The sequence below is a fragment of the Gadus macrocephalus genome, chromosome 15 (genome assembly GCF_031168955.1).
Source record: "Gadus macrocephalus chromosome 15, ASM3116895v1".
NCBI classification, from domain to species: domain Eukaryota; kingdom Metazoa; phylum Chordata; class Actinopteri; order Gadiformes; family Gadidae; genus Gadus; species Gadus macrocephalus.
The window spans coordinates 4560642-4587007 of record NC_082396.1 but is presented as its reverse complement, the minus strand read 5'-3'; the positions used below and the strand labels follow the sequence as shown (position 1 = coordinate 4587007).

Genomic DNA, 26366 nt, shown 5'->3' with positions numbered 1-26366 from the left:
AAAGATCAACTTTTCACGGATTCTAACGAAACCTAGCAGTTGAATGATCACATTAATGAGCACACGTACAATCTCTCTCTCTCTCTCTCTCTCTCTCTCTCTCAATCTCTATCTATCTATCTATCTAGATATATCTAACTCCTCTGGATGTGGTCTGCCGCCTTATAATGTCTCGGCAGGGATTCTGCAGAGGCGGAGGCGAGCTGCAGGGGTCGTGCAGGAGTCAGTGGGACAAGGTAAAACAGCAGAAGGGCATTAGCACCTGGTCAGTGGTGTGAGTGGGCCGTACGGCGCTAGTGCTGCCGCGGCTTCTCCTTCCTCTGGCTAAAATTAGACCCAGCCGTCGCCGACGCCCGGGACAGGGCTGTCAATGGAGGATAGAGCCCAGCGAGAGAGAATAAAACGACCGGTCCCTAATAGGGGTTGTTTCCCCCGACCGCCTGGGGGCGATCCCGACCGTCTCGATTGGATACGACCTTCAGAGGTTGACCTCCGTCTCGCAGCACGGGGGCACGGTCGTGTCTTCTCTGCACATCTGTGTCACCCACATACCGAATGCGCAGAGTTTACAAGACGACAAAAGTGCCAGGGGAAGATGTTTCTTTTTCAATCAGACGCGATTCCACGTTCAGCAGGGTAGTGATATGCAGGTGGGGAGCCCGGCGAACCGGCAAAGCAAACATATATTGCGAATATGCAAAGCATTAGAAATGAAAAGCACACAGGCATTCAAACTCCCGTTTCAATCCTTCTTTATGGTTTGATTCCAGTCCAGGGCGCCTGAACAGCTTCGTGCTCTGAGGGAATGAGGATCCTCTTGGGGGAGGAACTACTTTGCTCCCCCATGAGGAAAGTAGTTCCTCATGGGAGATACCCGGTTTCAATTATATTGTTTTAGACGAGGGCGATGACTCAAAGAGTCTGTGTGCCTGTGTGTGGTCTCTGAGAGCAGACGAATACAATGGCCCCGCCACAAGACAAAATAAAGTCAAAGCACTTTTGACTTAAAATAGACCGAATGAAGAGGATTACTACGCTCCAGTGTTGTTCATCCCCGGTGTCCATAAAAGCAGATTAAATACTGCTTATATTTAGAACAAAAGGTCTGCATTTCTAATCACAGCATGGAGATGATCTTTCAGCATCAATTGATAAAACGGTCCGCAAATCCCCCTTAATATTAGCACGGTAATATTCTGCCATGTTAATCAAGGGCTATTATAAAAGCAAAGGAGATGAATGATGAAATATTGAATCCATCATACGACACACTCTCAAGTGTAATAGCCTTTTATCCATGTGTTCAATGGGCAGGCTAAAACCAGGGTATTGTAGTTTTCCTTTAATGCTGGCTACAACACGGAGCCATAAATCTGAAGCAGCCCAGAGCTAGGAGAAACCAACACTAATTAACATAAGTTGTGAGAGGTCAAAGCCGGTGTCGTATTAGCAAGAACAAACACTATTTTTCAATTCCTATACTGGTCGGATGCTCTTTAAGTAATAGGTATTTTAGAATTCAGCCAACACAGATGCGTGGAAATCGCCTCACACACACACACGGTGCGGTGTGCTTTCCACAACCGTAGTCAAAAGGCAAGCAAATATGTGCGAGAGAGGTCTTGAATTGTGGGATAAAGAAAACACATTTTAACGAAGCAGGCACTCAAAAGGCACGGCCTGAATTGTGGGTCTCTTCAAGGCGGTTTGCTGGTTCATTGTAAAAACATCGTGGCACAGAACGGAAATTCATACTATTAATTTTTTTTTGTAACAAGTGCGCCCGGCGCTTTGGAGCACCTTTGTCCAAGGACAATGCAGACTCGGAGGAGGTCACCTCTCCCTCAGTGGGCCTGTGGGCGATTCGCACTCACTTTGATCCCTGGCTCCGCTGCTTGTACAGCCGGGCCCCGACTCAGGAGAGTGGGGAGGGATTAGGGACAGGAGGGCGAGGGAGAGAGAGAGAGAGAGAGAGAGAGAGAGAGAGAGAGAGAGAGAGAGAGAGAGAGCGAGGGAGAGCGACAGCTCCCCTTGTGTTTTACTCGTTTCACCACTCTTTATTTCGGGACAGGGGAGAGAATGTGCACTTCAATGGAGCCTTCAAGGTGTCTTGTTTCGAAGAAACCCTGGGCACTTAAAAGAGCGATCAAAGCAGTTGTTGGGTCATTGATAACGGTATAATGGCTTGCTTTGAGTGAACGGGCGTTTCGCAAGACATTCGGCGCACTGTTTCAAAACCGGTTGCTATTAGTCATGCCGTGGTTTTCATTTCCATATGTGTTCTGTGCCTCCTGGGTACGGACTCGCGCACCGGTGTGTATTACGTGTGCTCGAGTCGTGACACAGTTGATAATAATATTCACACCTTACGGGGAAAAACACAAGCGTGCGGTGCCTTTGTAACTCTTTGCACGAAAAGGCCAAATGTGAAAATGTTTGTGCACATTAGTGCGTGTCGCCGGGTTTCTTTTCTTTGATGTTGCTGTTCAAGCGTTCCTCGTTCCTGGACCTAATAAGCCCACAGATACAGTCAGAGTTACACCCAGCATTATCCTTGTACAGCATGCAGCATCACGTACCGAGTGTTTAATCCCAGTGCATATATAGTAACACCGTATAGCTATGTGCGCTATATGCGGTATGTTATGAGGGAGCCAGGCCATGAGAAATCCCAGGGGTTACCACTAGGCTGCAAGGCGGTTATTATGATGGACCGTGTTTCAGAGAGGCACACAATGGGAGATCTCAACTCATCCTCTGCCCCCCCCCCCCCCCCCCCCCCCCCCCATCCCCTCCACCACCACCACCACCACCCTACGCTATATGCAATCATCTGAGAGGGGACTCTCCACCCAACCCGTTCACAGCAGTAAGCAACTCAACCTCACAATTTCTCTCCCCCGCTCCCCCCACGACCTCCGGGGAGGAGCGGATGATACACCTGGCTTCCCACCTCAGGGAAACTGCTTTATTCATGCTAGGCTCCGGGAATGAGGGATCAACCGAGGTGGAAGTGTTCCCCGGAGCTTCCCCGCTCCACGGGCATCGCTTAGTACTTCCATCGTCCTTTTTTCAACTTTTTTGTCTTCTATTGTCCGACAAGGCTCGCTCGGATGCACTGGATGCTATAGAGGAAAATATGTGTTTCGATGTTGTTTTTAAAACATGCAAGACGAGCGACTTAAAACCAAGCACCACTGCAATGCCGAAACAGGGAATCCACCGCTAAACCCCAAACAAGCTTTATTCCTCTATTAATTCTTTAAAGAAACCAATAAATCTCCCACTGTGACTTCTCTATAGGAGACTATGCTTCTCAAAGGAGGACTAGAGATTGAAAAAACAACAACACCGGGAACATAACTATGGCTGTGTGCCTCCGGTAATATGCCCACAGAAAACGTATCATAAACCTTACATTACACCTATTATCACGGCATTCATGCTAATGTGTTCGCCAGGTCTATTTTGCAAGCCTGCGCGGCCGGGGTAATCATTAAGGGGTTTAATAGACCATGTCGCCTGTAGGTCCTGACAAGGCAAGCTGGGCAGGGTGGAGGATCCAGAGGAAAGGGTCACCTTCACGGGGGGAAGAATGCCCTGTCACGCTAGGTTTAGGGCCAAGAGCACCACGACTATCCCCAGCCGGGCCGTGGCCAAAACAATGCATTCCTGTGGCCTGCCATGCAGAACACTGGGGGCTCCACCTCTCCAAAAAAAGTTCATTACCCACAAAACTCAAAGAAAAGGCAGGAATACAGCAAAGACCTTCAAGCCGAGAGTGTAGTGATAACAAACGCCCTCCACGGCTACTAGAGCTGGTCCAAAATGTTCCAGCTAAAAGAAAAAAAAATCACATATTCAACTCAGATTAACTATTGATGGGGGCGTTTTTTAATGTTCCAATATAATGGCTCTGTAGCATGTAATAAAATCCTCACAATGAGGCCAAGGTTGAGGGGAAGCCCTCCATAGCATTTACAAAGCAGCCTTACTATGAGGCAACGCTGAGATAAACACACTGAATTGTTAAACGAAAATGACACAAACGTATTGCGCACATCGTCCGAGACGTTGCATCACTGCCTTTCAATCGGCTCTGATTGCGAAACTGCCCTGTGAGAAACGCCACATCACCGCAACACAGCTAGGCCACTGATTGGCTGTAGATACCCCTATGAAGGCAGTCCAGAATTCCCTACAGTATGCGAGGGAGAGAGAGGGACGGGGGGGAGGTGTGTGTGTGTGTGTGTGTGGGGGGCGGGGGTGGGTGGGGGGGGGGGTTAGGCTGGGCACAGGTGCCTCTAAATGAAGAGGATGAGAAGGGATCTCGAGCCCACCACCATCCCAAACGGGGACAGGGGACACGCTACTCAAGGTCACGGCGAATTCCAGCAGCCCAGCAGCGCCGCTGATTGATTTGGGAACCGCACGGAGCAGCTGGCTGAATGGAAGCAGGAAGGAGACCGGGGCAATCACCAGGTGGCTTTCATGAATTATAATGTCGCGCTGGCCGGTCCTCCTCCGTATCCCAAGCTGCTTCGGTACGGCGGCGGCGGCGGCTGGAGCGGCGTCTCCACAGGACGGATGCGTCCAAAGTGGACACGCTTTCAGTTTGCTCTGCCGACAACTCGAGGTAGAGTTTGTCGAACTGGCTCATCCGGTAACCAGTCACCGGTAGTTGCTGGTTGACACTGAGCTGCGCGGGAAAAGTCTCCTAAAATAAAAATTGGCCAGAGGACGAAATACTAAATTAAAGAATTCTAAATGGGGAGTTCATCATGAATATTGATCAAGCAGTAATTAGTTCCTAAAATTAACCCGCCGTATTCTTTTGCACCTAGTTTGGCGTGTGTTCGGAGGGTACATCTGAACTCCTTGTTCAGATGTCGGTCTACGATGCGGTCGGAAAAGCAGAGTTCAGATACTGAGCCGCACAACGGAGTGCACTATTTATTTAGACGGCCTAATTAAGCTTGGCTTAGAGACCACTGTGTAACCGATACTCATTACGTCTGATGGGGGCCTTGCACATTTTTCCATGACCCAGCCTGAGATTCCAAGGACCCTTACAGCGCTGGGCTCAGGTGGGGGGCCAATTACTCTGCTCGTTAAATCTCCAAACCATGATGGGCCTGAACACGCCAAAACTCTTTTGAACTCAAACCGAGTCACTCCAATTCCACAGTAGGGTATTCAACGCTCTGCTGAGAATAGAGTTGTTGTTATTTGAATCGCTCGATGACTTTGCTGGTGCTGAGTCCAGATAAACACAGGACTTCCTGTAAAAGGGAATTATCAGATGGAGTGCTTCCTACACTTTCCAAATTGATCGGTTGTCCTCTGGCATTGCTCCCGCAAGCCCAATACCTTCCAGACCGAGAACCGCTGGGTAGAGACTGGTGCATTGACCCACAGTGTGTTAGTGTAGCACAAACCCGCCAGACAACTGGGACCCAGAGAGATTTGGGACCACACAGGAACAAAGGCAAACTGACCATAATTCCTACGTGATTAGATTCAGCATGACACATTTGTACCCTATTATCGTCGGGCACATATTGTTATAATTTATAATAGAATATCATGCTTTAATATATACTATACACAGCGCATGGATAGGGTATATATGGGGAGACACTGAGATTTAAAGATGTGCGCATTAAGCAGACAGGCTTTAGAGGTTATCCGACATTTCTGTCAGTTTGACGTATTCAAAGGGCGGAGGCAGAGTCACCTCTGAGTGGTCCTCTGTATGACATCTCCTCCTGTGGACGCTGGCACAATGACTGAATCCTTTAGTTCTCACAAATGGTCCCTATTCAGGATTCTCAAAGAGAAGGTAGGCACTGGTTGATTTATGTTTAAATCTGTTCCGCCATTGTGCCCGTTACTAGCTCATTCATTAAAAACTCTGGCGACATTTATGATATCAAGGTCAGCGGTTGACAATGCAAGAAATGTTTAACCTGCTAAATTACGCCCGGAAATGATCACTTGAGTGGGTATACTTCATGATGATTTAATGCTAACACATCATATCATTTTTAATTAACTTGCAGCAGAAGAGAACATGGCGGTCTGCTGGTGTAATTCAAAGACTATAGCTGCCCATTAACGTGCACTCTATATTCACTCGCTGAATGCCATATCTATTTAGTTATAAATCAAACTTTTAGACGCAACATCAAAAGAGAATTCCAACCCGCAGGAGAAGAGAGTCTGAGTTCTAGGAGGAAAATTCCGGGATGGAGGGTGGGAAGATCGGCAATGGAGATTATTGAGTCAATGGCCGCTGAAGCCAAGACCAACAATATCCGCTGAATGTGCGAGTGCATCAAAAGCCTTCGATCTCCGTAATAAAAAACAGTCAGACATTTTTTAAAAATGGAATCCTCAATCCCCAATAAAGTAAAAAGTCATTTTCAACAAAGAGGACAAAACATTTGCTGAGGTCACAAATAAGTATTCCAAACCCTCTCCTGCAATCCCGGGTGTCGGAGCGAGAGCCGTTCCTGTGGGGAAGGCAGCGTTAGAGCTAATATACCTCCTCATAAACCTGGGCAAGGTGCTGCCGCGACGCCTCCTGAATCGCTGAGCAGGGTCTTTCGGCGGCCTGTTTAAAACACTGTGAGTCCGTCAGTTCGGGGCAGCCGTCGTACATCAACTCTCGTTCGCTGTAACCTTGGCAGATAATAACGACACTAAACAGGCCGTGTGTGTGGAGTTACAGCGACTGTGATTAAGGAATTATGTGTGTGGGTGCGTGGACATGGTGAGACTGTCAATACCCACAATACACCTGGGCGTAAGTTCGGGGCAGGATTCTGGGTTTGAGTGCGAAAGCAGCGAGGATGAATGTGTATCGCTTGTGTAGGTTTAAAGGGACTGTGAGATATGGTTGCTATGGTTGTTAGTGTTTTTGTGACATGTGCCACCAGGTAGTGGTACACAACACAAGCTAAATTCAGACAGACTTTGCAAAGAAGTCATTAATATTTACACCCGTCTTACACTTACTTGTGTTCCGACAGTTGTCATCTTATTAACCAACTTCAAACACTGCCAATCCCCACATTGCTGAAAATAGTTTTCTTTTGTAGTGTTTCTACGACAAAAACAAGAATGCATTAAGAGACGAAGCACTTGAATTTGTCAACGTTTGTCTAAATATCAAGAAATAGGCTGACTTTGAGTGGAACATAGAAGTAGCATGTGAGATCCTTAGATGTAAGAGTGTAAGTGAAACTGCTGATCAAATTCCATCATTATGGTATTTAATTATAAAAAATATACATATTTTGTGTTGAGTGTTATTTTGTGCAATGTTGTTTATGAAATCCACACGCCATGGTGTTATATAAGAACTATAAGAGAAGCTTAAAACTCTCGGATGCAGACCAAAATCAACCACTGGAAAGGTAGACAAAATGGGATAGATCACTGTGTTGAAGATAACTATGTTTAAGATCATGTAAGACATTGGATAGTACCGCATTCAGCAAAAATTATGGGGTACACTTCCCCTTTAAAAAACAGTAGCTCTTAACAAGAAATGGCAAGTGTTAAATGATGAGAGAAAAAACACTAAAACCAAATAGCAATGGCAAGATTTTAAATGACCATTTATGAAATAAATTCTGACAAAGCAAGACATTTTTCCTGCTTTTTTACCGGTTGAGAATCATCTTCCATTAAATGATCCTCCCATCCATGAACACAAAAGCAACCAAAGGGACAACAGCCCTATATGTAGCTCATACATCTCTTTTATACATCTAAATATGTACAAGGAAACCTAAACGTACCAGATTGATCAAATATATATAAAACACTGCATATGCAAAAGCAGCTGTGATTGCAAGCGGGTTATTAATCGTGCCCTGGTTGTGAGAGGATGTGCCGTTGTGTTTGTGTGTAAAAAAATATCCAACACTCATGAGTCTGAGCAGCTGCACAGAAGCCTTGTCTGTGTTGTGTTAATTTGCCTCTTACACACACACACACACACACACACACACACACACACACACACACACACACACACACACACACACACACACACACACACACACACACACACACACACACACACACACACACACACACCGTGTGCACATAATTGCTGCCTGCTCTGAAAAACGAAAGAATATATATACATATCTAAGCTTCAAAAAATTGGATGGCGGCGCCATTACCGCAATTAAGCAGAAATTAGCACCGAAGCATTTAACATACCGTTTTTGAAACCCCTTCTGTGTCAAACAGCCTTGTAGTGCCTGGTGGAACCTGAGACCCATATGTTAGGAGGGAAGTGGGGCTCGTTGATCATTTAGTATAAGGCAGTGGAAATGGCACACTGTGATCACCTAAATCCTACTTTCATGGGCCCGACCCCGGCAAGGTCGAGTCTGGGAGCCACACATGGCTTCATTACGTGGGATTGTTTTTCCTAGCCCACTTGCTTCAAGACCTGCTGCTATCCTGCCTCTGATTGGCTAACACCAACCCTCACTCCTCGCCCTCAACCTAACATATCAATCCTCATGACTTAGCCTCACTAAACAGAGGCGTAGCACGTAGCAAATGTGGAAAGAAGAAAGAAAGAAAAAAGAAAAAGCCTTCATTACAGCGGAAGATCGGAAGGGGGCACGGATGAAGTCAAATAATCTGCCCAGCAACAGAATTGTAATAAATGCAGTCGTGTTGGCAGGACCATCATTTAGGTAGAAGAAGTAGTATAACAACAAGAAGAACACCCTCTCCTGTGCCTTCGCGATTGCCTGCTTAATCATAATGTATCTCTCCTAATCCATAACTGGAGCAGCCGGTTCTTTGATGCAGAGTCATGTAAGACGTCATGCACCGCCACGTTAATTAAGTGTATTGAGAGGAAAGCGCGGATTCAATAGTCTCATTATTATTCATTCAATAATTAAAATATCCATCTGTGAGGCCCAAATTGAAAACTCTGCCGAGCGGAGAGGAAAAATGCGCGGTAATGAGGGGTGGCCAGACTGGTTGATAGGTGTGAGGTGGAGGAAGACAAAGACGAGATGGAGCGTTCTTCGGCAGCGGATCTACAGGGTATTCCTGCATACATGGCATCTCCCAGCCAGCCAGCCATGTTATTCAGTCTGGGGGGCAGCATGCCACCGCTGCTGAGAGGAAAGAAAATCGACTAAATAAACTGGAGTGGACGTGGCGAACTGACATACAGTGTTACCACGGCGACACTGCTGCATCGTTAATAATATTTGAGTGCGCACACCCACACACACACACACACACACACACACACACACACACACACACACACACACTCCAAACTGATTCAGACAGTTAATTAACAATAATGATGTAAACAGGGTCTCAGCAGAAGTCCGCCAGCAATCTGTTTAAACAATAGCAACGAGATAGTGGAGTGCTAGCCCCAGCCGAGCTGGGGCTAGCTCGGCTGATTAGGATCTGAGAGGTTCATTAGTGATCCCGGCTCCAGGGACAGGAGAGGCGACCGGGCCGTTTTATGAGATGACCAAGAAAAGGAATTTGACGGCACCTAAAAATTCTCAAACTTTAAATGCCCAAAAAAAAAAGGAAAACAACACTAGGATTCCAAAAAAAAAAAGTCACGACGGGTGTACGCCGTGCCAGAGCTTTGCCTCGGGGTGACGGGCTGAAAGCTCGACGCAAACAATACCCTTCTGCTCACGCCGTGCCTCGCTGGGATCTCTCCCCGGTCGTTCGAGTGCAAACAAACAACTCCGCACAGACAGTCCCTCCCCTGAGCCAACCCTGGCTCGCTTTGAAAAGCCACATTGTTGTGAGGGACTCGTGCATGCTCATTCCAACCTGGCAATTTATCTGAGTGTGAGGTAGCAAATAAGAACTAATTGCTGTTAACCGCCCAGTGGAGTGTCTGCGGCCCCACTCACTTTCTTTCTGCCCTCGTTCGCCCCGGTCTGAGGGAATCACCCTGTAAAAAAATAAATAAAGGCGTGGCTCCCGCTGCGAGCCCCTCCGATTCCCCCCTCGCTTGACGAAAAAAATAGTAAAAAGACCAGGCAGACGTGTGCCTTTTGTTCTTTGATATCGGCGTAGAAGACGCTTCCGGTATAATTAATGAATGCACGCGCGTCTTGTCACGCACGTCTGCCGTCGTACCACGGCGGCACTCGGCAGCATCTTTTTAATCAACCGCTTCCTCTGACGGTTCCTCCACCCCCCTCCCCACCCCCCCCTGCCGGTTCTGTGGGGGCTGTCTTTGCTGCTCCCCGGAGGTACGGCTGAGGGGAGGGACGCAGGCGTTCTCTCAGAGCTCAAGACGCAGCCTCGAGAGGGGGAGAAATCATCCCCACGTCTGGAGTCTGCGAGTCCGAGAGGGCTTGACGGATCCTCGATGCTTGCCAGCTCGTATTATGGACAAGGTGCGTTAATAAGAGAACGGCGAGAAGAGGCCTTTTGCATCGCATCGCATCGTCTAGGGTGGGGGGGGGGGAGGTGGAGGGAGGGGGGGGCTTCGCAATCAAGACTCCAGCCAGCTGACATCAGCCCGATCTGCATAGGCACTCTGGAGATTGCCTCTTCAATCCCCGTCAACTGTGATTAACCCTCTTGAGGTGCGCGGAAATGTCACATTTTACATATCCTAATATTTCGACCCACATAAACCGCGCGCCGTATTATTCTCTGGAGCGAAATGTCAAGGGGGAGGTGATACTGTGGTGGTTCTGTCCTCTCACCTTCTACCCTGTGACAGACCCGACCCCCCCCCCCCCCCCCCCTGGGCCACCGGGCTAATGGGATCCGGGGGACGATGGTCAACACGCGAAGGGGGGGGGGGGGGGGGGGGGCACACCGCTAAGACCACGCTAAGCGTAATTGGAGCTAATTAGAGCTCGACGCCGATGTTTCAGATCCGATTAACAACAATGATCAATTTAAGTTGCGCCCGGTGACCTTTCTAAAGCCCCGGCCTAATTAACCTTTGTGGACACATGCAGGTATGCAGAACCGGGCCCCCCCCCCCCGATCGATGAGGGGCAGAGGGGCCACAGGGAGGGCCTAGTTGTGGATCCAGTGTAAGTCGCGCGCAGCAGGTACGCTTCAGTGGACCACAAACAGCAGGGCTTTCCTCTGATTTGAGGCAGGGGCACCGAGACATACTGAAGGATACCGCTGGGCATTGCCGGTGAGATACCACTGAAACGGTGCATCTTTAATGAATGAATTAAACGGGGACACGGTGTTCATAGATGGAGGAACGAAGATGATTAGAGATTAAGGGAGGATCTGAGGGAGGAATGGTCGCAGCAGTGGGTACTTTGGAAGCCACTGGCAAACATCGAACCCGCGTCATCTTACAAAGTCACACATTTACATTTCAGGGAATAAATCAGGAAATAAATCCCAAAGAGAGCAGGCGAGAATGAGTTGTGTCACTGTTGAAGTATGAGTTGAAGCGTGAGTGAAAGGGAAAATTTGGTGACACGCGGTGCTGTGTAAGCAGATCAGCAGTTAACCTCTCGGTTGCCTGTACAAATGAATGGCTCAGTTTACTCAGCCGTGGTCACAAGCCAAATACATTCACAATAAAGCCTTTATGCTCGACTCGGCCATTATATAATTAAATCAGGAGTCACTTGCACTTGCAGGACAATAATTAATTTTGCAGGGTTACAGGGCAGTGGAAAAAACTGTGTGTGGGAACTGTTCTCCGCATTAATAAGGGTAATTAATACCTTTGAGAGTAGCCAAAAAACAAACCAAAAAAGTATGTTGTGGTAAATTATAAATATGTCTTGCTTCATTTATAAATAAGAAAACACAAGGCAAATTTATATTTTCAGTCATATTTTGACAATCTTCACTGACTGCAGCAGAGGAATTGCTGTTAAACCCATTCAGCCATGGCAGGAGTTATGGACGTCTTACATGGTCAAGAGGCCAACTTGTCCGCCACACTCCAGTGTATTTCCTCTCCCACAAACACTTTGGTCGCGCATTAGAGATACTTGTTTTTGCTTTTCCACCATGCCCTTAACAGGCCAATGGCTGGCAGAGGATTATCAAGTAGAGGTTATGAGCTGTCAACGACACATGCTTGTTTCATACATTGTAAATGCATTCTTAGAGCTCTACTGGGAACATTTATATTTAAGTTGAATATCTGCAAGCCTTGAAACTGGCTCACAGGGACGGGTGTCTAACCCCTTCATTCCACACCATTCATCTTCCATCCGCTGTCTTTTTGGGGCATTTATTTGCTCTGTGGGCGAGTTTGCGGTTTCCTCAGTCTCATAGAAACCATGTGTGTGATATGACTACAAAACACTCCCAGGGTCACCGGGGAGTTGAAGGCAAGGCCACTTAATACAAACGGTTACCATGTCACTGTCTGGCTCAGACAGCTGCTCGAGCGACGCGCACCAAGCCAGACACTTTCAGAAAAGATTATTCAATTGTGGTTTGTGGTCAAAGGATAAAATAAAATAAAATAAAATATCGAATGGCTCGGTTTTTTCCGCGAGACCATTAGCAGACAACAAAGATGGCTAGCTGTATCTCCAATGTGCAGCATACCGCCGTGACCAAAATCCTTGCTATTTTATTCCACCGTCACATACCCTGAGGAGTGGCTGGGCTACTTTTAAAAACAAACCCACTTAAGTTAATAACACTCATTGAGGGTTTGAACCGACAAGACCAAGGCTACTATGACTGAACCAGCTCTTATGCTTTAAGTTAACGCAGTGTCTTTTGTCGGGAGGGTTACTGTCAAACTATGTTTCATTTTGAGCTGTGGAATAAGTGAGGCCTGGACTGAGGGCTGAATGGCTTCCAGATGGCGGTGTTGGTGTCCCCCTCCCCACGCAGTCTGTCTCCCAGCTTTCTACCTGACAGACTCTGCAGACGGGGGAGATTTGAAGCAGCCTTCCGTGACCAACTGAGGCAAAAGACCAACATGAGCCATCTCCTCTGATGCATGTACAGCATGCCATGTACGATTCAGAGATCGCAGGGCCTCCGCAACGCAAACATCCATGGGACAACAGAGACGGACATGTGTGTGCAAGCATGTGCATACGAACGCACACACACATGCATACCCACAGGCTTGCACACACACACACACACACACGCACGCACGCACGCACGCACGCACGCACGCACGCACGCACGCACGCACGCACGCACGCACGCACGCACGCACGCACGCACGCACGCACGCACGCACGCACACACACACACACACACACACACACACACACACACACACACACACACACACACACACACACACACACACACACACACACACACACACACACACACTCACACATCCGTGGGACAACAGAGACGGACATGTGTGCAAGGCAAGCATGTGCATACATACGCACACACAGGCGCACACACACACACACACACACACACTCACACAAACATACACACACACACACACACAAAACACACATACACACAGGAAAGGATATCCAGGCAATCATGCTGTCATGGGGGGGATAGGGTGAAAGAAAGGTCTGAGTCAAAGTTTGAAATCAGCCTTTCAAGCTTATCCAGTGAGATTTTGAATATGCCTCTCTGTCACACCGAGTGCCACCTCAAGACATCAACACCATCGCCGAAAGTCTTTCTCTTTCATTTCCCGGCCCATTCACTGGCGCGGCAACGCTGAGTATTGCGTTTCCCCAAAACGGCCAGCCCTTTCCAAATGGACCATAATAACACGGCATGCTCCATATATCAGCACACCCATGATGAGACCTATTTATTGTGTCCTGGCGCAAGAAAATATTGACAGTCTGTTGGAGTGGCTTGGCTGCCATCGACCGACAAGCCAGGGTTATTATAATAACTCATACCGGTCCAAATCAGGGCCAAGCCTCGGCTGTAGGTTTTCCCTTCACCGCAATTTCCTTTGGAAATGCTACGCAGGCAGCCGGCTTGAGGGAGGAGAAGCCAGGGCTTCTCGCCCATGTTGCTGCTGCATGTACTTTTTTTGTTTTCGGTCAGCACGGCTCCCTCGGGGGGTGTTTCACGGCCCGGGCGGTGGGGAGGGTGTCCTGGCTGGTGGGCCGTGGTCATCCAGAGCTACAGAGAGAGTTCAGACAGGCTGCCCTCGCTGGCTGCGGAAAAATACACTCTTCTGGGCCCAATTTTGTAGTTCTTTTTAAACCTCATTCCATTGCAATCGTTTCCCCCCCCCCCCCCCCCCCCGTTCAGTGCAGGATGAGAGGATGGACTCCCATCGAACCCTCTGATGCCGGGCCGGAGACAGAGACAGAGTGAGGTTGTTGAAGGCTGGAGCAGACAGCTTCCAGATAGCCCTCAAATGCCTGGTGGGGGGTTAAATGGCAGGTTTCCCTGGCTCAGGCCGACCATCTGTCTTCATCTGAAAGCCATCCCTCAGTAAGGCTCTGAACTTGCAGTTCTACCTCACATCAATTCAATGGGGGAAAGAAAAAGCACACATCTGCTTCTGCGTAGGAAAAAATAACACGTTTTCGGAATATACCGGCAGACAACTGAGAATATTCCCTTTAAATAATAATAATAATAATAATAATACATTTCATTTAGAGGCGCCTTTCAAGACACCCAAGGTCACCTTACAGAGCATATAGTCATCATACATTTTTTAAAAAACAAGACATTGTGGAAAAAAAAAATAAAATAAAAAAAAAATAAACATAAGCAATAAGAAATAAATAAAACAAAAACAAGACAAAACAAAACAAAACAAAAAAACAAAACAATCAAAACAGTGATCAGTTAGACGTTGTGTGCGAGTTTGAACAGGTGAGTTTTGGGCAAATAAGTAATATTCTGAACTCTAAGCTATACAGAATGTGGCAAAAACTGCTTCTTTCGGATGCCGTATTTGAGATACGTTGATAGTAACATCAGAATGTATTTTAGGGTAAAGTAGGTTATTTTATTCAAAAATACAGATTTTGTAGACAATAATAAATGGTAGATACAGAAATGGGTCAACTGAAACCACTATTAGCATTTGTTGGCTAACTTCAATGATTCAAATTGGTTGCAATAGCTGGACTGTCCCTTAGCCTGGAGACTGTCCCTTAGCCTGGAGACCGTCCCTTAGCCTGGAGACTGTCCCTTAGCCTGGAGACTGTCCCTTAGCCTGGAGACTGTCCCTTATCCTAGAGACTGTCCCTTAGCCTTGAGACTGTCCCTTAGCCTTGAGACTGTCCCTTAGCCTTGAGACTGTCCCTTATCCCACAGACTGTCCCTTAGCCTGGAGACTGTCCCTTAGCCTTGAGACTGTCCCTTAGCCTGGAGACTGGCTCTTATCCCACAGACTGTCCCTTAGCCTGGAGACTGTCCCTTAGCCTTGAGACTGTCCCTTAGCCTGGAGACTGTCCCTTAGCCCACAGACTGTCCCTTAGCCTTGAGACTGTCCCTTAGCCTGGAGACTGGCTCTTAGCCTGGAGACTGTCCCTTAGCCCACAGACTGTCCCTTAGCCTGGAGACTGGCTCTTAGCCTGGAGACTGTCCCTTAGCCCACAGACTGTCCCTTAGCCTGGAGACTGGCTCTTAGCAAAAGCGACAAGGATCATCAACCAGCGAGTCTCTCTCTTTTGAATCGTACACGCTACGTTTATTGTTGCATGGCTAACCCCTGGGAACCCTTGGTGATTGGTGATTCAGCTGCACAGGGGTTTGCAAACAGACCGCCCATGTTCCTCAGTGTGGATCTACGAGGCGGGGTGTCTTGCTTTGGTTTTGTCCCCCCCCCCCCCCCCCCCCCCCCCCCTTCCAGTCGGCTGTCATCCCACTCACGCTGAAGAGCTTAACGTTCAAGCACCTCCAGTACATTTGAATGACCTGTTTGCCGATCGTATGACTGAAACCCGAACACACCTGACGCTGGAAGAATGTCTGCTAAGACCCTGGATCAGAGAGCTCTGAGAAGGCCGGAGCCTACACTCAACATGTCTCGCTGCATATCAGAAAAGGCGAGACAGAAAAAAAATCAAGGCAACATCCTTATTTGGAGGAAGCAAAGGCCACGTCCCGTTCGCAGATGCTGTACCAAGGCCGAAAAGAACTAAAACTCAGACAAATATAATGACTGGTCTCGTCCTACAAGGCCAGTCAATCACAGAGCCCCCGCTGTTTCCACTGAGAGCTCTGCTCGGAACAAAGCAGCTGTACAAATAAATTAGAAGGGTTCCAGCCAGCTCCCAGAAGAAAAACAAAGACAAGGAATCAACTGAAACCCTGCTCACACGAATGACAGGAAACCGCTATCACACGAGAGTTGGATACAGAAACAAGGACTGAAATGAAAGACATCTTTGGAATGCGCGTACCGCAAAACATAGGTGATAGGGGTTTGCAAGGTGACGTTGAGGGAGGATGTGGTAGGGAGGTGGGCAGACTTTTCGAAGACAGCTGTAGGCCCTTGTTCTCATCGATAGCCCTCTCCTCTGGTCTGAGCTCCAGGCAGGCCCTGGGCTTTGATACCTCCTCAACTTAAACTGAAGGATGCACAAACTGCTAGTGCAAAACAGTAATTCACTCCAGAGCGTGAATTAGGATAGATTGTGATTTCTTTAATCAGAATAAATGTCAAAATTATACTTTCTGCCCGGGAAAAGCTCTAAGCAAGCAGCCTCACAAAGGGGAATTACTAAGTTGTCATTGCCGTCCGTATTGAGATCGGCTCTGTCGTTCTTTCTCTCTCGCCATTAAATATGTCAATTGATCTGCCTGTGATGAGCCTCTGGGTCTATTGATTGGAGCTGAGCTGATTCAAAGCTATTTGGTCGCAGTGCTGATTTGTTTACCATTTCATGGTAGATCAACAGCAGACCATGGGGCACCAGGATGGATCACATGCAAAGTACTGTCTGGAGGCTTAGGCCCGGAAAAGGGTATGACTGACTGGTTTGTGATCAGTATTGGTCTGGGGCATTGCTTACCCAGGGGTTCTCAAACTGGCTTAATGTACCGCTTCTTAGGTGTTATTTCAACCAAGTACCCTTTCACAAAGCATTTATGGGAGTAAAAGAAAAGAAAACGAATAGTAATATAGGCAAATGTAAACATCTACATCAAACGTTGCAAATACCTACAGTTTTGTAGGAGACATGGGCTTGTGATTTTTGTCATTCCTTTGAAAGGTTTACCAAAGTTAACTTCAAATTTAATATATTCTATTGGTGTTGGACTCATTTTACAAATGTTAAGAGCCAATATTATGTATATATATAGATATAGATATAGATATACACAAACACACATTTTGCACGACTTACTTAAACCCTGTATCTTTGAGCATTCATGACATCAGTTTGTATTTGTTTTATTATTTATTTAAGAAACTATTCGTAGTTCATTAAATAAAGTTTCATTAGCCTGATGAACTGAAAATCCTCTCAACAGAGGTGAGTGCAACTCAAAAGTTAGAATAAACTGCCTTGAATGTGTCACTCTTAAACTTAAACCAGATCAAAGAGCATTTGATTTAATCCTGGGTATTGAGGAGATTTAGTGTGTACATCATTTCTCACCATGGCAATGCGTTTCTTCCTCAGTTCATTAGGCACAGTGAAGCTAATAATCTCTTGGTAATAACAATGCAGGGGTATATGCACTAGAGATAGTTTTAAGTAGCATTATGTAAATTAAATGTGTAATGCTTGCTTTAAGACAAAGTGTATTATATTATGGAGACTCAGCAAATTATATAAATTTATATATATATATATATATATATATATATATATATATATATATATATATATATATATATATATATATATATATATATATATATATATAAATAAACATGCCTTGCTCAATGGAAGGAATTCTGTGTCCTGAATAAACATTGCTGGATCCTCCCCTTAATCTAAGTTGTACGTAAAAGTGAGCTGCATTTAATGTTTGCAGCTACTTCTGGTGCTGCATCACACACTACTAGGAGGAATCCGCACAATTGTAGTGAGGAAAATTTCATAATTAGGCTGAGACCATTATATCTTCTTTGTATATTAAATAGATCCTAAGTAAATTAGTGTTTTTATGTATTTCATAAAATAACCAGAGTAAAACCAAACAGTTGGCAGGGACTTTTTTCACTCGGTTGTCAACACATCTTGAAAAGCCGAGACACTGCCGAGATAGAAAATAAGCAAAAATGGTAACACGTCTACATTTACTTACCATTTTATGCCATATACACATGGACATGGATAGTTGAAAAATTAAATATCGCTGATCATAATATTTATGCTTTTAATGAATATGCTTTGCGTTTGAATTGGTTGTGTTCTTTATAAAATATTAAATTTGTATTTATTAACCCATTACAATGAATGATGGTGTTCCCCAAGGTGGATTAAATTGTACATTTGTGATTCGCATAATGTCATGTACCCTTATCATCGCATCGGACATCGATCATTTAAAATCCTTTTACTACCTTTTACCAAAATGATACCATTTCAAAAAATAAAGTTTCCCCCGCTTTGAAACTCCACAGACCTTTTCCGTCTCACAGGAGCACTTACCACAGTGGTCAGATTGTGGTCCACCAGTAGCTTCAGGGAGTTCTGGTAGCAGGCGCTGAGGTCACTGCTCTCAGAAGGGCCGGCCCGACCTCTCGCCATCGGTCCCACAGTGTGGATCACATCTGAGGGAGGGAGAGGACCACAAAGAGACCAACGATGACTTCAACTGACACTCAAACTCAAGAGCCTGTGTGTGCATATTTGCTATGCTTGATATTTGACCTATAAATTGGTTTTGGTTGCTCATATAATAATCGGCACAAAATAATGTTATTGTCACAACAGCATTCAAAAAATAGCACTAACAATACTTTTACGATGAGTCAATGGCCCAGACACGGCCAAGCCTGCAGCCTTAGAAACAAATTCTTTATAAGATTAATAAAACAGTAGCAAAGGACCATTTGAAAATGAGTTGCGAGATCACTTTATGCCACTTATTCAAATATTCATATATCTGCCCTCCCCCTGCATAGTAATGCATCTGCCTGTCAATCTAACCCTCCTTGCTGGGCTGAATTGGGAGGAATGCAGTTCCTTAATTGAATCATAGGCCTGATGAAAGGAAAATAAGCGACTCCAAGACATGGCTTGACAGCAACATAATCTTTCAGATTCCGGCTGACTTACTCTGGCCTACTATATGTCCACAAAATTCAACACCAAAATACAAAAGACCCAACAACCAACAAACAAAATGGGATTGCAAAAACATACCTATATCGAAAGAGCCAAAAAGAGAGATAAACAAAATGTACAAGAAGAGACTGATAAATAAACTATAGGAAAGTATGTTAATCCAAGGATGAACTGCCAAGATCAACCCCAGTTAAATTCTGAGCACGATGAGTACATGTATGATCATAAAAAAAGTAATTGACTAAATAAGGTTAGGGTATTTCCTAACATAGACTCTTGTGTTTTAAAGTGCTAGCCGACCTGAGATGAATCACTAAGGTCATAAACTCAGTGGTGCGATGCCATGTTACTGCTGTAATTAATAATATAAAGCACTGCTGTGTGCACCCAGCATATTCGGAAGATTTCAAGGTATAAGAGAGAGAATTTAATTAGTTAAAAAGATTTGGCTTTACATTTCGCATAAATCACCATTTATAGCCTATACAATATTAATCAGTTAATACTCTTTGTATATATAAACCCCAAGTTGAATTACATAGGTACTTTCATTTAGGGGCGGGTTATATGTGGACAGGGGAAAGAGAAGCTCAGCTAAAGGGCTTTGAGTCAAACGCAATGAGACCACAGCTATTTTCCTCCGTACTTTCTCACTAACCACACCGTTTCTCACAGTTCATCTTCCACCCTTTGCTTGACGATTTGTCCAGCACATACGCTTTATCCCCTTCTCCACTTGACCATGAATCATTAAAAGATTAGATTTTGGATCTGGGCCAATGTGATGAAACGCAAATCGGGGCCAGCCACCATCCAGTGGACTTGGCCACTGTTCCGAGAGGTCAACTTTTTACACTTCAAGAAACAAGATGCTTTTATTGAATTGCCGAACTATGGCGAGGTTGTACTGTAATGAGACCGCGGCTGTCTAAAGTATTGTGTCTCTCGGCAGCATATCCCCACTGGAGATTGCATTGCACAATATGGCCATACTGAGGCACGTGGTGGGCTTGTGCTATTCGTGCATAATTCATGAGCGTCTTCACGACACGAACGGCAACATGCCAATTAGAGAGTGGCCAAACGCCAGCACGCAGACTGCGGAGTGAATTCATGAACATTTAAACAGTTCTTATCCCGCCTGTGGCCATGTTTCCCCTTCGCACCCGCAACACTTCCACGTCAAAGACATATTTGTGCAGAAAAGTTTTAGTAAGGTGAAAGACATGTTTTTCACTTTGTAGATACGGCTCGGTATGAAATGGTACTCCGTCTGGAAAGCCAGTTTAGGAGGGGTGGTGTCGGGAACATAGGCTGGAGTGAACAATTTGTTGTGACTTGTTTTTACTTGAAGAAATGTGATGGATATATTTATAATGACAAGTGATTGCTCCATTAGTCGACCGGTAAAAAAGAAAAAAGTAAAACCCTTATTAGAATTGACATCATTGATGACAAAGAGTGTGAAGTTGGGAACAGGTATTTTTTGGCTTAAATAAAATAAAAAAATGCATAAAATCATTTTCAGGCACATTTACTAAGCCAACGATTATTTTTCTAAAGGATTTGGCGAATGCATTTCTGAGCTAAAGTGCTAGTTGTTTCAGGCATTCCCATGCATTTGAATCCATGCATTCAACAGATATGGTCTTTGTAATAAACAAAACAAAACCCACATTTTCTCTTTAAGCAAGATGAAAAATCCCCATCAGATAATTCATCCATTACAGTTATTCGGGCTGTATCTCTCTTTATGTGTGCAATCATCTGCTTTTATCGTCAGCTTTCTTAGACCTGGCAGACATACATCACTGTATCAGTGGGCCTTCACTGTGCGGAAAAAACACACAAACATGCAGACACATATACAGAATTATTCCTGCAATGTTTCCATGCGATAGGCACATAAATCTCTATCCTAGCGGGGGAATAAACCAATGTGATGGATTACCAGTGTTCCTCTGTTTGGGGCCTGAAACTGATTGCTTGCATGATAACTGCAGGAATTAAGAGAAATGTCCTGACAAAACCCACGAAAAAAAACCCTGTATAGAACACAATCACATGTGAATCTATAGAGGAGATTGTATACACGAACAAGGAAGTAGGATTTCATTGCCTGAGGCCAGATTTGAAATGGGTGCGTGATTGTATGAAAAAAGCAGAAAGAGGGATCCCTTGCATACACAATGGAATACTACTGCATGCTCAGCAACAGTTGAGAGCTAGACAGTGTATTGTACGGAAGGAAAGAGAGAGGCAGAGATGATTCATTAAGGATTAACATTGAGAAATAGGCATACACAAAGACAGTGATTCCCCTGTACTTATTTTTAACATAGTTACAAGTACGTCTTAATGCATCTGCGTTAAAGAATATGGACATAATAAAGAAGTCTGCAAACAAAGTGACTCTTCCAAATGGCCATCCGTATTCAAGGTACTCATTCAAGGAGATTCAAACTTCAACACTACTCTTACCAATAGAAACATTGGTAAAAAGGAACAAGGACGACGAGAGCCTTTTTGTTGCGCACGCGCGCGCGTGTGTGTGTGTGTGTGTGTGTGTGTGTGTGTGTGTTTGTGTACTTTTACCGGCCATGAAGCTGCTAAGCAACTCCAAAAGCCAGCAGCCAACCGCATTATTATGGCTCTAATGCGATGCCGTTCACACTCTTGAGGTCAAAATATGAACCTTGATATGTTGATGATGCTACACACAATTGAAGCAATCTTTCGACCTGTTTGTTTGCAAAAGATTGGCGATATTTTCGGTTAGTGTGTGGTGTGCTGTGTTTGTCGAATAATTTCCTTCCACACATTAAACTACCAAAACTGCTAAATGTATCTTAATCTATTGTTTTGTACACCAATTTCTCACGTTTTGTCTATTAGAAAAATCGCCTAGTGTGTGCCCAGCATTACAATTCCAAGCCAGCAGGCAATAATCACACTGCTGACGCGCTCCCCGGTGGAAACAGTGTTCCACGCTTAAAAATCAACAAAGCAAGTAATGGCGTACAGTTGATTAAGAAATTCTGCCAAAATTGTATTTAAGTGCTGGCACGGCATTAAGCCTCTTTGTTGGGTAACCCAGAATCTCTTTGGAGAGAGTGGCTTATTATTATGGATTATTTGTTTTTTCGAGAGCTTTACTTGTGCTTGAGAGTTTAGTGTCTCGATAAGGACACTACTTTCTGCATGACTGATGCTGAAACCACTGACTCTTAATGTGGTCTCTATAGTTTGGCTTCACTGCAGTGGTCGCAGTCGAGTTCTCCACAGCTTTTAAAGCTCCGATATAGCATGCAAGATATCTCATGGTTTGTGTTTTGTTTGTGTGTGCCTCTCTGCAGTACCATCCATACACGTCTGAACCTGAAGACCTATGGTAAAATAGTGCAAAGCATTCTGGGAGTAGTCCCTATGAAAATCTGCTGTGAAGGTGTTTCATCCTAGATATTCTAAGTGTGCCATGGAGCTTGGATGAGAACACGGTTTGTACAGATATTTAATTAGGAAGGACGGAATGGATTGATGAATTACATAAAAAGCAGCTTGATGTTCTGCATGCATATTTTATAAATCTACTTTTATAACTATTCCTATATTATGCACCAAAATACTGAAAGAAAATAAAACAAGGAAGGATTCCCTCCTATTAAAAAATGGTTGAGATCACGTCTCCAAAGTGCTAAAATTAATATAAAGAAAACCTGAGCAGAATTCCACATTGTGAGAAGCACCTGTTGTGATTTAAACCCAGGAGCCTCCTCATCGAACCAAAAGGTTAATAAACGATGGCTTCTTGGTTATTATTGTTTCTTACATTCAATATTAACATGCTTGAACATGAATACGACGTGCTGCTGGTTCCCAATGAGCCACTCCCATCCCTGAGACACACTCGACGGCTTCCAAAACTAGTGACCGACCACTGACCGTTGACCTCCTAACTTAATTTTCCCGTCTTCTGTTAATGGATTTTTCAAGCTGTTTCACTCACTTGATATTCAGCTTTTACAAGGTGCAAAAGATTATAAGGTGCAAAAGTTTGAACTACAAAACGCAGAAACTAAAATGGGCCTATGGTCTTAACGTCCAATTATGTAGTAACAGAATGCAAATAACTTATTTTGGTAAGAATATATCGAATCAAAATTAAAAAAATCATCTTTACGATCTAACAATATGTTTTTTGGCACTACGTAGTCACTACAGTCACACACTGACTATTTAGTGGCAAAAATACTAAATCAATCAAAAACCCAATACCTAAAGTATGTAAAGGACGACCTGCCAGCCCTACAACCCCACCCTGCTGGATGCTGTGAAATGACCCCCAACGTCTCCGGTCTGCCCTTGCTCGGGCCATCTGCACCGCATCATTTCACGGCTGTTATGAGTGCGATCAGACGGCATTAGCGGCTGACGAGGTAAGCAGGAGGGAGGCGCGCGGAGGTAGTTACGCTACACGAGCCAAACACGCGGGCGTGGGCATTCTAGAGCGAGTCGTGTTCGCCGCGTGGGACCCGACGGTGCGTGTCCGCTCTCGACGCCGTCCATGCTAACGACGTTTCGCCGTTAGCATGGATGCTAACACAACACGGTGTGGACGGGGTAAACAGCCCCGGGGTTACCGTGTCCGGGCCTCAGCCTGAAGGCATCCTCGAGCGAGGCGCCCCCCCCCCCAGCCTGCTCCTTAATGACAAGCATCGGGATACAGGAAGGTCACTCGAGGAATGCTTCCTAACTGGCTTCCTCCTCCCCATACCAAAAACAACTGCACAGCTCACACTAGGAAACCTAGACCGGCTTGGCAGCTTCACGGTTAAAATAAAGAATATTTATCGACAGAGCGTGGATGAAAGGCCATCTTCACCACTCTAGTGTGTTTATTCAGCGCTGGCCGAACCGGCGACCACGCTTATAGTAATGAAGTACATCCCGGGATGATTGCTCGTCCGCACACTCTCCGCATGCATACAGCTGTCGCCGAGCATGGCTAAATGAAGTGTGTACATGGGAAGTGGTGTTGTCATGGTGACGGTGTTGCGCACAGTGATCCCTGACCGCACCGTGAAACTCCACCTTGGAGTGGAGTGTGTGTGTGTGTGTGTGTGTGTGTGTGTGTGTGTGTGTGTGTGTGTGTGTGTGTGTGTGGGGGGGGGGGGGGGGGGGGGGGGCGTTTAGCCAAACAGGGGCGATCGCCAACATGCCAAGCGGCGGCGGTGGTTGGTGTGGATTAAAATCATTCTCTGGTAAAGCAGCTTCAACCTGCTCGGAGCGAAGAAGTTGCTGTGTGGGGTTTTTTTTTTTAGCATACTCGCGTCGCTGGTGATAAATTGTTAAAATAGAGCACATTAAAGCAAACTGAAACAAACTGAATGTGCTTCGATAAAAATGGCAGTGAGATGATTCTTGTGCGCGGAATGATTAACATTTGCAATTAAAACAGCGGGCCAAAAAGATTCAGAATCCAGTCCAAGAGACAGGGCTATGAATGCTAACTGGGTGTTCGACAGTGTGTTGAATTAAGCACCGAGTTTGTGTTGGTAGTTAGAGAGGAGAATGAAATAGTTCCCAGAGGAGGTTGGCTGAGGGCCAAGCGAGAGAGAGCAGGTTATTGACCAAAGCAAAGAAGCAGGGGTTCTCAAAGCAATTGAGATTATGTAACATGGTGCAATGGAACTAGGTTCCAAGTGATGAAAACATACAGTCTAATGTACCATGTGGGATCTTCATAGGACTTCAAAAGAAATACACACACACACAAAGCAGACAAACAAAAATGCAATTAAAACACGACGTGTTATTTAACATTCACCGTCAAAATAAATAAATAATTTGTAGTTATATATACATAATATTTTTTATATTCTACGCATACATGAATTCACAAGACGCCTCCCAGACGGTGATTTGTAGAGACAACATCTCCTGCTGTCATCTGAGCAGCAGTACACAAAAAAGGGGAAAATAAAAAACGCACCGCCGTGAATGTGTGTATTTCATGTATATCCCCTGTGTGTGCGCGTGCCCCAACGCAAACGTCGGCAGCGTACATCGTCTGCATGTGGCGCACTGGCAAGGGATGCGAGTGATCAAGCTGTGACCTTAGTGCTGCCGTGTTCGGGTGCCATGTAAGAGTGGTCCGGGCAGCGTCTGCTGGGACGGGCACGCGCGCGGGGGGGGGGGGGGGGGGTCAGGGAACTCAACCAGCAGCTACACCAGATGTCGTTTTCCTGGAGCTCTCGGCTCCCTGCAACATTCCTGCTAAGCCTGGAACTGCTGGCGGGCGACGCTGCTCTGGGCAATGTGCAGCGGGCTGCCCTCTTCCTCTCTCTCTCCCTCCCTCCATCTCCCTCCATCTCTTTCTCTCTCTCTCTCTCTCCCTCTCTCCTCTGTGCAGCCTGGCTGTCTCTTTCTCGCTTCTCTCTCTCTCCTCTGTGCCTGGTTCTTTCTCTCTCTCTCTCTCTCTCTCTCTCTCTCTCTCTCTCTCTCTCTCTCTCTCTCTCTCTCTCTCTCTCTCTCTCTCTCCCCTTCCCCCCTCCCTCCCTCCCTCCCTCCCTCCCTCCCTCCTGGGGCTTTTGTCAGATGTTTGGTCCGGTGACGTATGAATACACGAGTGGCTTTAGCACGGAGAAGACAGAAGGTAGGGCTCGCCCAACAACAGCAGCCCCACACACACGCACGCACACAGGCATGTACACCGGCGGCATGCACACGCAGGCATGCGCGACCGCACCTTCCTGTGCCTGGGGTACCCGGGCCGGATGCACACCATCAAAATAAGTTATTTACATGGTGGCAGTATTTATATCTTTAAAGCTGCAAAGCATCAGCTTCTTCTAAGTAAGGTGATTTCATGAAACATAACTATGTATTAAAATATTCTATAATATCTTAAATATACAAATGAAAGAATGAAAGATACATGAAATAAATGGAAAATAATATTCAGATAATATAATGTGCCCCTTCTAGGAGTACTCACTGTAGATGGCAATGGTGTTCTCATTATTGTCTTGTTCTTTTTCCAACGAGTGAATGACGTTAACGTTTGAGTCTAAGTTGTATCCTACGAAGAATGGGTGTTTTCCAATTAGTTGGGGGAAAGAATGTCCAGAGCCCCGACAACAACATCGCCAACAGAAAACATGCTTG

At 45.6% G+C, this 26366-nt stretch overlaps 1 protein-coding gene and 1 long non-coding RNA gene across 2 annotated transcripts in view; one reads left to right on the top strand and one right to left on the bottom strand.

Annotated features, from left to right (window-relative positions):
* sptlc3 (serine palmitoyltransferase, long chain base subunit 3) overlaps positions 1–26366 on the top strand; it is a 290563-nt gene that overhangs the window by 104195 nt on the left and 160002 nt on the right. The window lies entirely within an intron of this gene.
* The window catches only part of LOC132473310 (uncharacterized), a 143862-nt gene continuing 136054 nt past the window's right edge, over positions 18559–26366 (bottom strand). Inside the window, exon 3 of the long non-coding RNA XR_009529310.1 lies at positions 18559–18682. This is a non-coding gene — a long non-coding RNA (uncharacterized LOC132473310). The remainder of the gene's footprint in view (positions 18683–26366) is intronic.